Raw genomic sequence first — 14,494 nt, forward strand, 5'->3', positions numbered from 1 at the left:
ATGCAGACTAGAAAGCAATCTTCCAATTTCCAAACTCTTTCCTTGAGGCAGCCAACCTGAGGAAGAAACATATATATATACTCTAGAACCAAAAGCTCCGTGTATGCATTGTGTGAATATTTTCCAAAATATGTCCCTTTGCCTTTTGAAATAATACAAAAAGGAGAGGTTGATTTTAACAACCAGTGTCGCTGGAAACCAAGCTCAAAATCAGCCGTAGAATCCGAAAGAAGGACAGCAAAGAAAAAGAGGAACAAAAATAAACTGATTTGATATGTTGTGTTAGAGGAGAGCTGAAAAGATGTGAAAGACAGCCAGAAAGGCAGAAAGGTGGGTATACAATCAAGGTAAGCCTGAACTCTCACTAGAGCAAGGTTGAGTAAACTGAGGCTATCCTATCTTATACATATAATGAAAAAACAGAACAGACTGAAAAGACAATACTGCTCGGAAACGAGGGCTGGAGCTGTAAGAAAAGAGGGAGATCTAACATGAGATGGGTTATGAGAAAAAGTCACAGCTAGGTGCCATCAAGTCAGAAGTCACACGATGGCAGATAGCATCTCTGGAAATCTTTTTTCTTAATTACCAAACAATTGTATAGTGACAAAGTGGGTGGAACAGGTGACAAAGCTCTGATAACATTGAGTTAGACTACCAGCTACAAAGCAAAAATCACTGCTTAAACAAGGGAATTTCTGAATAGTTACTCTCCAGTCTTCTATATTTTTAAATAGTTTACACCAGAAACAGTATCCCTATGTAATGTCTGTTTGGCCAGGAAATAGTTAAAAAGTTCTTTTCATGACAGTCATATAATTGGGTCCTGACTGACAGGGTCAAAAGTCCAGACCTCCCTTCCACACTCAAAAGCTGCAATAATGTTTCTAACTTTAGAACATTCATACTGGAAAAGGCAGTTAATAAGAAAGCCAGTTTTACCATTTCAAAGGGTGTTTTTTTACCATCATTATTTTACTCCCTGCAGCTTGGAAAGTTCACTCATGTCTGTAGGGGGAATAGTTTTATACTTTAAAAAATCATAACTCAAACACTCTTTACCCAAACATCCCCAAATTTGGCATAACACAATAGCAGACTGTCTGCTGAATCTCTGCCAAATTCGGTGATGGTCTGAAGTCCAGTTTCAACATTATAAATTTTGTTTGGAGTGCCCCCATTTTTAGAATTCCCTTGTAGAATATTGATTTGCTCTGTCATATACCTATCGTTACATTCCTGCGTAGCAATAATGACTTGGGAAGGGATACACAGCACTTTAATTGAATATCTACGGAATGCCTATGAAATTGTAATCTTTCCGCAATCGCACACAAACTTAGTCCTTGTAACTGTAAGAATATTTCAATAAAGTTTAGTAAGTTAAGCTGAATGACAAAGCAAAGAGAAAGAAAATGATTCCAGCATGCAAAAAGGCGATTTAAAAGTTACTGGCAGAAAAGCTGCATGGGAATACCACGCCATGTCCTCCGTCTGATCTCTCTTTAGTGCTTCAGTAGTCCAAGTGTCCAGAGGAAAGCTTGGACTTTGGAGGGGAATTCAGCTGTCACCTGCCTTCTCCTTTGACACCAGTAGCTCAGTCTGCTGAGTTATTTTTGATTTACCCTTTCCTTCATTCAGATTTTTGATCATCTTTTAAACTTTAAATTGTCAAATGGAATATGGAGAATCTGTTATAGTGTTGTTTCATCACAGTGATGAAATTGTGGCTTCTTGCTCTGCCCCGTAGTCACCCTCAAATCACACAAACACCCCTGATTTTGCCCATGTTTGCTTATTTGACCAATGACAATGCACAAACCTAAAAATAATCCATTTTAAAATATGGAATTCATAAATCTCTGTGCAGAAACTTTAGTGGGCCCCAACTAGTTGCAAGATACAAATGCAACTCTGGGGTTCCTCTTCAATTTTCTGTGAGTCATGGATTCCTTGTGCACAAAAAGATATAGTTACTAATAGTAATGAGAATTTGTAATTTGTTTTCCTGGTGGCCTTAAATTGACTAGTACTCAATGATTTTCTTTATTCTTTTGCACATTCCAGACATAAAAATTAAACGTCAGTTCATAATTACAAGAGCATATTGCACAACCTAGGGAATTTCCCATTACTCTCTACAAGTGGAAGAAGAAGACATGGAAATCTTTTGCTTCCACTTTTCAATGGATTGCACTTCCCCAGTTTGTCCAAGCTTAGGAAATTTTGGTTTGATTTATTGTAATATATTAAAATGCACTAGAATTAACCACAATACAACTTGGGATTTTTTCAAAAAGGCAAACGTTCCACACAAATTTGTTAAGATTAGTCGTGGCTCATTGCAAAGGATAATGCAGCTTACTGGGATTTGCATCCAAACTGAATTGTAAAAACTCAGGTTTTGAAAACTGCATTTCTTGTGGGAATGTATGTTTTTGAAGGATCTAATTAAAAGCTTCAGACCAGGCGTCTCTGATGCAGAAATTCACTTTCAATTGAAACTGATAGAACACCAACTCTTCCCCCCCCCCACATCCTACACAAAGAATAGGAAAAAAGTCTTTAGTGAAGACCAAAAACACTAAGGAGAAAAAGGTAGGAGAGAAGGCACTGAACATATCAGATCAAGTCTTTCATCATTTGGCCGGGAGAAAGATACCAAAACTAGGGTTGTGCACCAGCTTTGGGGGCAAGGGTAAAAATGGATCAGAGCAAAAGTATTTGTGCCTTTCTGGACCAGCTATAAGAAAATTCAAGAAGAGCACAGTCATTCTCTAATCAGTTTACATGGACCTAAAAATCACAAAGTTTTGCTCTGATATTTTTGGAACTGAAATGCTGAAATGGGGGCAAAAGACAAGTACTTGGCACCAGCTACAAGTCAGGGGAAAATGAAATTGACATTGTAGCAAAAGAAGGGAGCACCAAAGTAGGAGCTTCAATGAAAGATAAAACTTCCCTGGTAAACTACAGTTTTTGAGATCCTGGGGAAAGATTTATCAATTTTCCTGTTCTTGGCAGTGAGCAATGTCTTTCTCTCCACATCATATTTTCTACTTTATTTTGTACTTTAATGCCTACTTCTGGCCTTTATTTGCTGTTCTTTGTTGTTGTTCCTTTTTTCCCTGTGATTGTCTATGTTCCCGGGCAGATGGGTGCTAGACGTGCAGTACTCTAGTAGTGTATCTAGAAGTTGAGTCATGGCAACTGGATTTCTTTCTTGTTAGGTTGAAACATTTTGCTACTCTTCCAAGTAGCTTCTTCAGTCTAAGGAAAGTTGGTAGGAGCCCCCTGATATATCCTTCATGTTGGTTTCACCTCCCCCTGTTCTGAATAGATTCATTAGATGGACAAAGGACAGAGTAAGTGAACATCCCACTTCTGCAGTCTTTCTCCACCCATTGTCATGAGCCATTAACAGTCATTAACAGTGGCCCTTTGTCCATCTAATGAGTCTATTGAGAACAGGGGGAGGTGAAACCAACATGGAGGATATATCAGGGCTCTCCTACCAATTCTCCTCAAACTGAAGAAGCTACTTGTATGAGTAACAAAACATTTCACCATAAAAAGAAAGAAGTCCAGTTGCCATGACTCAACTTCCAGATAACCTCACCTGGATGACTGAGAATATTCACATATATAATCTGATAGTGAATATACCTGGACAACCTGGGCAACTGCTTGGGGAATACTAAGGTGCATCTTGCACACTTCAAACACACATTTTCTCCCATACGCCTCTTTACTTTTCTTCTAGTGCTTAGTGCATTGCAAAGTACTATAGAACTTCTGCCTAAACTTAGAGATGTAATATCTGCATCTATTCTTCTATAGTTTTTCAGTGAAACCAATACTTTTCTTTCAGAGAATCCAGAAATGAGTATTAGTGGGTGTGACGATTGCTGAGAATTGCCCTACGTCATTCCTGTCAATCATATTCAGGAACCTATTTGCATGAGGCTATGAGAGGAGTGGAGGGGTGGAGTCAGTGGATATAAGAAGGTTTGACAAAGAGAGGAGATAGAAGTTGTAGAGTGAGACAGATAGATAGTTAGGGAGATAGTGAGAAAACATACTAATAGAGATAAGCTGGTCAAGATTAATAGATAGAACAGGTGGTGATTGAGTATGTAGAAGGATATATGATATTTTAATGATGTGATTGTATGCACTGAATAAAGAACATCTGTAATTCTGATTTAATGTCATACACTTCAATAAATAAGTTCTGTTGGCAGTAACCAGACAACTGTCTGACTAAAGTCTTTTACATTGTGGATAAAGGAAATCCACGGGTGGCAGTGAAAAGAGGGATCATCACAATTGATATCTGCTGGTGGGAAGACATAGCATGAGCTCTTTATGTTTGATGAAACAAGCAGGGGTCATGTGGTAAACGTCACAGTGGGCAAGGAGATTCATGAAATCTTTGTGTGGGGCAGCTGGGCAATGAAGCAAGTGCTTGGCTTGTTGAGAAGGGGCAGGAAGGAAGCTGATAGGAGGTTGTCTATATATTGACGGTTCACCTCATTCCCCAAACTGATGGCATGTAATAGTGTTTCCATTCCCAGATTATCACCCTTTCTTTTCCTCTTTCATATTCCCTTCCCCCATGTTCAGAAGTGTGCAAATACCTTCTCAAACCCAAACACAATTTGGTCCACATCGCCTTCAAACCAGAAGGCAGAATTGATTCCAAATATTCAGATACAGTACATATAAAATGAGATAATACTATCCCAACCAAAACCAACTGTGCAGAACCTGACATTTTTACATGATTGTTTTCTCAACCAGAAGAGTCCTTGGTTATGTCCTTAGTTTCGTAAATGATAAATTATATTATTTGATTCTGATGTATACTGTTCAAAACCTGTCATGACCATTGCTTTGAGTCTGGGTGAGAAGTGGTTATTTATTTATTTTTATTTATTGAATTTATACCCACCCATCTAGACTGAAGTCTACTGTGGGCGGCTAACAACACATTCATAAAAAAAACTGTATAAAATAAAACAACATAATATGATTGAAGATGGCACAATTTAATTAAGTAATGACAGGAGGGAAGGCCTGCCTAAGGAGCCAGTTCTTAAGTTTGCTCTTAAAAACATCTAGCAAGGTTAACTGATGAGAAAAGGAATCAGATTCTGGAATTTCCCTCTTTCTTGGTGTCTCTTTTTGAATGATACTGGGCACAAGAGGGTACCCTGTAGATCATCTTGACTGCTGACATTGGTGTCATAAATATTCAGGCTGGCCTTTGCTATGTTCCATGTTTAGCATCCCTGCTCCTGCTGGCAATGTGGACAACATATTATTCAGCAAGACTTTTGAATGGTGGGTACAGAAGCACAATATCCCACATTTATTATCAGTGGGTTTTTTTTTAAAGAATTGTATTCCTTGGCTTCTTACAATTAGGTATACATAAATTACATATAAATTCCAACAGCAAATTGGAACTACCCATTACTAGGGGATCCCAGAAAATGAGCACATGATCTGTACTGTTTACGTAACTTAATTTAGTTTTATTTTAGTTTAGTACTATTATGATCCATGATACAGGTAAAATTTATATGGTAGTCATGATGTTAAAACAGAAGGAAAAAGAGTTAAATGAAAGTTATAGCTTAAAATCATTATCTGTTATATCTTTACATATCGTGTATGCAGCTGTGAGGAACTTTGCACAAGTAAGTGTAATCTGAGTATTAAAGCCGAAAAGTAGTTTGTGTGAGATGTCTGTTTCTATAGCCCAGAAGCCAGCTAAGCAAAGGGAGAATAAGCTTAATACATGGTTCGTGATAAAACTGGCAGTGTAACGTTACGTGTGTGGTTGATTCTACTATGCCATCACCACAATGGCAAACCCTCTCAAGCATAGGGATATTTTTATACCTCCCATTGGTAACCACTGAGGGAAAAGCATGCCTTCTAGTGAAAAGGGCCTGTGTTAGGTCAGCAACTCAAGGAGAGAGGTAGGCAGCCAGAGCTACAATATATCTGGAATTACCAGCTGTCAAAAATGGGGGGCTGTGTCTGCTAATATTGCCTTGTCTCTTTGTTTCAAACACCCTCTACTTGACAAATGCAGTTGCCTTCTCCAATCCCATTGTAAGAAGGGACTGTTGGGAGAGGCCTATATACTTCTGATATACTGCTTTTAGCCAAGGAAAGCAGCAGTAGTCCTGAAGAATTAAAGATTTTAGTTCTTGGGGGCAATAATTTAACATAAACCAGATATTGATGGAGGCAACACTTATTTTAGCTTCTGTTTTGAGTAGGCCAGATTCTAGGCGTAAACTGGCATTGAAAATACATCTGGGCATTTGGAAGACTTCCCTTACAAACTTTGATTGGGTTCTCTCTAATGTGGCAAAGCTAGGGGCTGGTGGTTTCAGGATTGCCCCATACAAGAGTTGTGAGATGGTTTCAGCTTGAAATAACTTGTGGGCAGCAAGGATATACAGTGGTGCCTCGCACAACGATTGCTTCATACAACGATGAATTCACACAGCGATGGGTTTTTTTGAGGAATTTCCCCCATCGTTTAACGATGTTCTCTATGGGGGAATTTCACTTAACGATGTCCCTTTTTGCTCATTTAAAAGTGTCTTAAAATGTTTGAAACCTGTTTTAAATGCTTGGATTCCATAGTGCACCTTGTGAAACATGTGCAAACTTAATTTGGTTTTGTTCTGAGTCTTCATTAATTTTTGATGATTTTTTTATTTTCCCTATTTAAATCAATTGAATGGACAGTTCAATTCATTTAAATAGGGAAAACAAAAAATCACCAAAAATTAAGGACGACTCAGAACAACACCAAATTAAGTTTGCATAGGGTTCAGGAGGTGGGCTAACGACTGCAAGCATTTAAAACCTGTTCCAAACATTGTAAGACACTTAAAAATGAGCGAAAAGGGACATCGGAAAAGACTTCAAAAGCACTGAAGCCGGCTTCAGTGCTTTTGAAGCTCTTCCGTTTTCGCTCATTTTTAAGGGTCTTACAATGTTTGGAACAGGTTTTAAATGCTTGCAATCGTTAGCCCACCTCCTGAACCCTATGCAAACTTAATTTGGTGTTGTTCTGAGTCGTCCTTAATTTTTGGTGATTTTTTGAATTTTCTCTCAATGGAATGCATTGGACGGAAAGTTCAATACATTCCAATGAGAGAAAATTCAAAAAATCACTAAAAATTAAGGACGACTCTGAACAAGATCAAATTAAGTTTGCATAGGGTTCAGGAGGTGGGCTAATGATTGCAAGCATTTAAAACCTGTTCCAAACACTGTAAGGCACTTTTACAGGAGTGAAAAAGGACTTCGCAAAGCCATTGAAATGTATTGAGTCGGCTTCAATACATTCCAATGAAGGAAACATTGTTTCACTCAACGATGTTTCCTATGGGTTTTTTCACTTAAAGACGGCAATCTGTTCCAATTGGAACGGATTAACCAGTTTTCAATTCATTCCTATGGGAAATGGTGTTTCACAGAACGATGTTTCACACAACGTTGATTTTTTTGGAACCAATTAACGTCGTTGTGTGAGGCACCAGTGTATTGTCCTCCCCTAATGTGAAAGAATTTTAAGATGGCTTGTGCAGATTTTTGTCCTCTCTTATACATGTTCATGATGGGCGTTTCTTGCTCTGTTTGATTGTAACATTGCTCCTAGGTACTTATAGCTTGTACCTTTAATACTTCAGACTCTGGCTTTAAATCTGTTCCTGAAGGCCATAATTTTTCTTTTTTCTTTTAATAATTAATCTCAAGTTGCTTCTCCCTAGAGTAGATGCTAAATGTCTGCAGAGTTCTTCTGAGTCCTGCAGGGGTTCTTGAGAATAGGACAGTATCATCAGTATACAGTAGTATGGGGATCTTTCTATTAGCTATGGTAGGAGGAAATGTTTCAGTGATGCTGAAGCAGCCTGTCTTGTTGTTAATGTAAAAAAATAAATATCATCCCTGTTTCTTATAGATGGCATGTAATAGTGCTTCCATTTCCAGAACATAGCCCTTTCTTTTCCCCTTATAGATGTTTCAGAACATAACACTTGTATTAGGTGGAGGAGCCTTTATTCAATGAATGTGGCCTCCAGTTCCCACCAAAATGTACCTCTTAATATGGAGTTGAAGGTGGACTTTAAGTAAATGAAGGCTGCATACAGGGATACTGTATTCCCAGTCATATATTTGTCAGTTAGGCATTGCATAATCAGGTTATGCCCTTGGGATTATCTTCTTTCCTTGAGTCCTGCCTCCTCTCTTACCAGTATATTTTCTTGGTTTAACCAAATTTTAACCTCTAATACTAAGGAGGCTGATAGGTCTATAGTGACCTGGGTCATCCCTTCTTCCTTTCTTGAAGAATGAGACTATTACTGCTTGCTTCCAGGCTCCAGGGATACATTCCATACTATTTATATAGGTGAATAGTGCAGCTAGGGGTCGAGCCCACCAGTCAACATCGTTTTTCAACAATTCAGTGGGGATGTTATCCATGCCAGGAGTTTTTGTGTTCTTAAGTTGTCTAATGAATAATTTGATTTCATCCACCAAAACAGGGGGACATTCAAGGGTAGTGGATGATCTGTACTGTGTTTGCTGGGAGAAGCAAGAACAGCTCAGATGTGGCTGTAGTCCCTCTGTGCCAAAATATTTTGAAGGGTGATCTTCCTCCTCCTCCTCCTGCTTCTTCTTCTTCTGTTTTATATCACCCATTTCACTGAAGTCTACTCTTAATGGAATGGTGAAGCAAAAGTGTGAGTCAGTGCAACACATAAAACAGAGAAACATGCACACTCTTTAACCTGCCAAGTCAACTAGCATTGGCATGCCTGTTCTGCAGAATGCAAACTAGGAAGCTATTGTCCAATTTCCTAACCCTTGCAAACAAGTTGCCTGCATGTTTTAAAAAATGTCACCTCTTCTTTGGAAATAAAAGGGGGGCTGAGTGTTAGCAAAGATTGGCACTTGAAACCAAGGTCCAATTCATCTTCAGTATATTAAAGATGACAATGAAGAAAGAGAAAGAAAGAAAGAAAAATCAGTTTATTTGAAATGTGTTGGACCACTGCCAAGCAGAAAGGCAAATCCTTGATTCTATAGGCCTCTCCCTACAGTCCCTATCAAGTCAAGTCTGAACTCTCACTAAAACAAAAATTGGCAAACTGAGGTTATCACACCTTGCATATATAATACTACTACTACTACTACTACTACTACTACTACTACTACTACTACTACTACTACTACTACTACTACTAATAATAATAATAATAATAATAATAATAATAATAATAATAATAATAATAATAATAATACAGAACTGACTGGAGAAAAATATTGTAGGGGAAGTAATTGGAGGGCAGTAGGAAAAGAGGAAGACCTAACGAGATGGGTTGACTCAACAAAGGAATTCACAGCTGTTAGTTTTCAGAACTGAGAAAAACCTACTGAAAAAGTCAATATTACTAGGAAGGAGGGATAGTAGAGTGGTCGGTGGGCCAGATAGGTGGGGTATAAATCAAATAAATAAATAAATAAATAAAAATAAATAGTAGGAAAAGTGAACAAACTAACCTGAAAAATCAAGAAAAGGGCACATGTTCATGGAAGCAATGCAAATACAGGAACAGATGACACCTTTAAGAGCATAAAACAAAAACATTAAGGGTATAAAACAAAAAACAAACAGCAAACTTTTGATGATAAATCATCTTCTTCAAGGTTGTATATCAAGTTCTTGTGGGTATTTTCAACTTATATGCTGTTATTAATGTCCCATATTCACATTGCTGATGATGCTGAAGCCAGGTTTGCTTCTTATATGGAGATAGTGCAGTGTGCAAGTTATTTTCAACTAATGTGAAATGCTATTGATTTGCAAGATCTGAGCAGAGCTGTAAATGATTGGACATTTTTAAGATCATTTACTCATATAGTCACCACACATCAGAAGTGACAGCACATAACATCTTTAGAGGGCATTTGTTTATTTTCTTTTTGGAACTAACAAATAATTATATAGTGACAAGATGGGTGGAATGGAAACCATGACAGGAGACTATGACAGAATATAGGCATCAAAGTTCTGCTAACATAAAGTAATACCATCCCTAGCAACAAAGCAAAAAACAGTAATCTTTCAACTTAAATGAATTAGGTTCTGAATATTTTTTCTGTATTCTTTTAAAATATATATTTAAAATATTTTGAATATTTTTTTCAATTTTAAAAATACAATGGTGCATTGCTAAACAGTTACCCCGCATGACAGTTTTTTCGCTAGACATTGGATTTTTGCAATCGCTATAGCGATTCGCGAAACAGTGATTCCTATGAGGGAATTTCACTGGACAATGCTTAGTCCCTGCTTTGCAAACCAATTTTCACTAGACGATGATTTTGACAGCTCCCTCCGTGCTCACAAACAGGTGTTTTTGGGACCTAAGCTTTGCAAGACAGTGATTTAAGCAGCTGATTGGCAGTTCGCAAAGCGTTTTCCTATGGCCAATCTTCGCTAGACAATGACGATTCTTCCCCATTGGAACATATTAAACAGGTTTCAAACATTCCAATGGGGAAATGCTTTCCGTTAGACAATGATTTCGCTAAACAGCGATTTCAGTGGAATGGATTATCATCCCCTAGCGAGCCACCACTGTATTTTTGTTTCTCCATTTTTACAACCAGACACAGAATTCCCTTGCAAGCATAATTCTGATGAGCCTGTTTGGCCAGGAAGGAGTTAAAAATTTTAAAAGGTAGCCAAAATTCAACTAATTGGGTCCTGATTGACAGGGTCAAAATTTCATATAACAGCAGACTTCGAGCTGATTTCTGCTTTCAAAATTTAGTGAGGAGATCATTTGGTCTCAGAAATCCTGAGAGATTGTTCACTTAAGATCCATTGCAAAATGTCTCCCTTTCTGGAGGATTTTCATTCCTTTACTTCCATGATAGCAAACCTGGTTTTTTTAAAGTTTCTTTAAAGAAAATATGTCTTTTCAGTATGTTTCTGTGATTTTCCCCTTCTAAATTTATCCCCCCCCGCCTCAGAATGCTTCCCTCTACAAAGCTCCTGCTGATTAGCCTGTACCACACATGCTCAGTCTTATAACAATGTGGGTGTTTTTCCCTTTTGAAAGGCATTTTTCAAGGATCAGTATTTCAATCACTGTAGCCTGGATTCTTACAAAAAAAAAAGTGGGGTCAACCATTCTTTTTAAGATAAGCATTTTTTTTTCTTTTCAATTTCACTTATTTCTGAATGGAGGTTAAAATGTGTTATGTTTTTAAAAAACTTATAACTTGAAAAACCCTTTCCCCAAACTTCCCCACAGAGCAAGAGCAGGCTGTCTGCTACACCTATTCCAAATCCGGTGCTGATCTGAAGCACAGATTAAAAGGTTGGGGGTTTTTTTGTTTTGTTTTTTGTTTTGCTGATTTCATTTTAGAATTGCCTTATACAATGTTGCATTTCTGTGCCAGCAGAAGATCATTACTGCACTCTCATGCAGCAATAATCCCTATCTGTCTCTGAAAACTGTTTGTTCTTCTCCCAGATTCACCCACTCCTCAAAATCATTAAAAAAAAATTAAACCTGAAAGCTTAGAGAAAGAGAACAGTATTTCCTGAGGCACACATGTCTAATCTACTTCCCTTTAAATATAACACAATCCTAGCCAAAGAACGCAAGCTCCTCAGTAAAACAACTTTTATTTCTCTATTTTAAGGTTAAGAGAACAAGGTCACTCATTTCTCCTTTGTCTTGGTTGTATTACCCTGCAGCCAATAATAGAAATGTTTGATGGCAAGCAGCTTAATGTTACTCATCTCTTGATCTGTCTGCAAACTATCCAGTTCCTTATTTATAGTACTTTGGGATTGTGTTATCATAGGATGTTTTCATTTGCCCTCTGCACCTACTGAGTCTCCTTGCCAGTCTTTGGGTAAAATGATGTTTGAAAAAAAAAATTGTGTCCTCCCTCCCCCCAGTTCTTTCAGGGTCAAGTTGCAGCATCTAAAGCCTGTTAGCAAGAGGTATGTGACTAACAAATGGGCAGGGGTTTAAGGTTTCCTTCAAATTGCTCTCCAAGGATGAACATTTCCACTTCTACTTTGTCCAGTCAGATAATCCTAGGAGACAAATTTCAGTTAGCAGATACTAGTGTGTCATTTCAATATTTAATTAACTCTGAAAGCCAGTTCTCTTGTGCCTTTAAAGGTCAAATCTTTCTGCTCTTTGGTGGCAATCTGCAGGAACAGAGCAGCATCACCTCACATCTTTGTCAAACTATATGCTTTGGAACTGGGAGTCCTTCCAAATCAAGCAGAAATTGTTTTGGGACTTCCCCAAGTGTATCTACAATAAAACCAGTCAATTGTCATCAGTGAATATAAGCAGACCAAAGGAAGAGGGTCTCCTGTATGCACCATAGGCTATAGTCAACACAGTTAGAATGCCAGAGAGGTGAATGCAATGAATAAAAAGGGTGCAAAAATTCAAACTGCAACAGATGGTCAGCTGGATCCAGTGTAATCTGGTTTTGTTTTCTATTTTTATTCCTGTGACAAGGTTCGTCTTTAGCCGGGGGGGGGGGTTGCGTAGTAAAGGCAGGAAAAAGGCGCGGAGGCGAATCCGATTCTTGTGAAACAACAACTTTATTTGCGTGCACACTCAATTCCACCGGATCAAACAGATCCATCAAAACTTCATCTGTTAACAAGGTATATCTTTTTGGTCTAACAACTGGTGGGTTTGTCTCTTCCCCTACCAAGGGGCCGGGCCAAATCGTTCGCGGTCCGTCAACGGTCTTAGGGGCGCACTCCGCATGGCACATATGGTCTCACAACAGGGATGGCGGGCCCAATCCCCCTCTGGAGGCTTCTGTTGGAATTCGGGGCCCGGGCGGATAACTCTCCGGCCTCCACCATGGTAGCCCACCGGGAAAACCGAGACCCTCCATTCTAAAGGCTCATATGCCCTACCGCGTCCGCAAGGTAAAGAAGGCTCCGGCAACAGTCCTCCTTCTTTCATTAGACTTGGAAAGCCTTGGGCCAAGTCCACCTGGCTCCTCGCATCTGTCAGCCAGTCAGTCTGCACCCCTCTATTAATGCATCTGCCCAGCTCGCCTTCCCCCAGCCAACTGAATTCCCACGCATTTGATTCTTCCCCTTTCACCTCCTCCCACATGATCAAGTCCATTTCGGCTCCTCCCTCATCCACCAGGCACACTTCAGTAGGCCTCCTTTGTGGCTCCTCCTCACATTCTATCTCTACCAGAATCCCTTCCACACAGCCACTCTCGTCTTTCGGGCTCTCTTCTTCTGAGGACGGCACACTTGGTCCTACTCCTTCACAATTCCAAAAAACCTTCTTCTCTAATTTTTGCAGCTGTTTTTGAACTACTTTAAATGGGTTGCCCTTTTAGATGGTTCTGTCTACTGAACAGTTTTGAAATGTTGTTTTTGTTGCATTGTATTTTAACTAGCAATAAACTCTTTGCATGCCTAGTGTCTAGGAAAACAGTAAGGACATGTGTCTGTATGTGCACATACCCAAGTACCTGCAAGTAACTTTCATTGTACTGAATAAGGTTTACTTCTGAGGAGACTTGCAGTAATCAAAATAATCATAACAACAGTAACTGAACAGGTGCAAGAATCTCCATCCTATATCAGACTATAGTCCATCTAGTCCAACTTTCTGTTTCCAATAACAGCTATACAGATACAAACACAAGCTGTTAGGGAGATACTAGCCCATCCCATTTACCCTGATCTGTAAAAACTAGGACTCAGAAATACACAATCTTTATACACTGAAATCTCATTTAGTGTATCCACTGATAAAGCTACTTCTCCCCTTGTTGTCATCCTACAGTCTTTATAACCTTTCTCCTGAGCAAGAAGAATGGCACATCTCTCTAGCCTCCAGAAAGTTAAGGATTTAGAAGAATTTATTTTGAGGGCTTGTAAGGGCTGCTGTTAGAAATAGGATTGAAAAATAACTGGGAGGGGGAGAACATAGTGGTTTGTGTGGCTGTAGAAATTTCCGTCCCCAAGGTCTTCCAAGAAGCACACAGTGACAGACACAAGGTTTCTCATGTAAGTGAGAAATAGTGACAAAACCATGGCTGCACAGTAATTTGAAATCCGTACAAGTCAACCTTCTGTGCATTCCCCATATTGGCACCAATCAGCATGCAAATTTATTTAACTATAGTAATTTCATTTGTTTACAGTAATACAAACTGATTAATAGACTATATGGACTATAATTATAAATTATTAGTCAACAGTTTGCCATCATTGGTTCTCAGCAATCAACAGAGAGGAAGACGTTGAGTCACACCCACCTGAGCTATTTTCTCCTTTGACATTTTTTTTCTTAGAAACACTCCCCTAAGTTGCTTTCAGACTCACAAAAGAAAATAAATAGGTGCCTGTATTTTTTTTTCTTGTGAGGTG

The sequence above is a fragment of the Pogona vitticeps genome, chromosome 3 (assembly GCF_051106095.1).
Source record: "Pogona vitticeps strain Pit_001003342236 chromosome 3, PviZW2.1, whole genome shotgun sequence".
NCBI classification, from domain to species: Eukaryota; Metazoa; Chordata; class Lepidosauria; order Squamata; family Agamidae; genus Pogona; species Pogona vitticeps.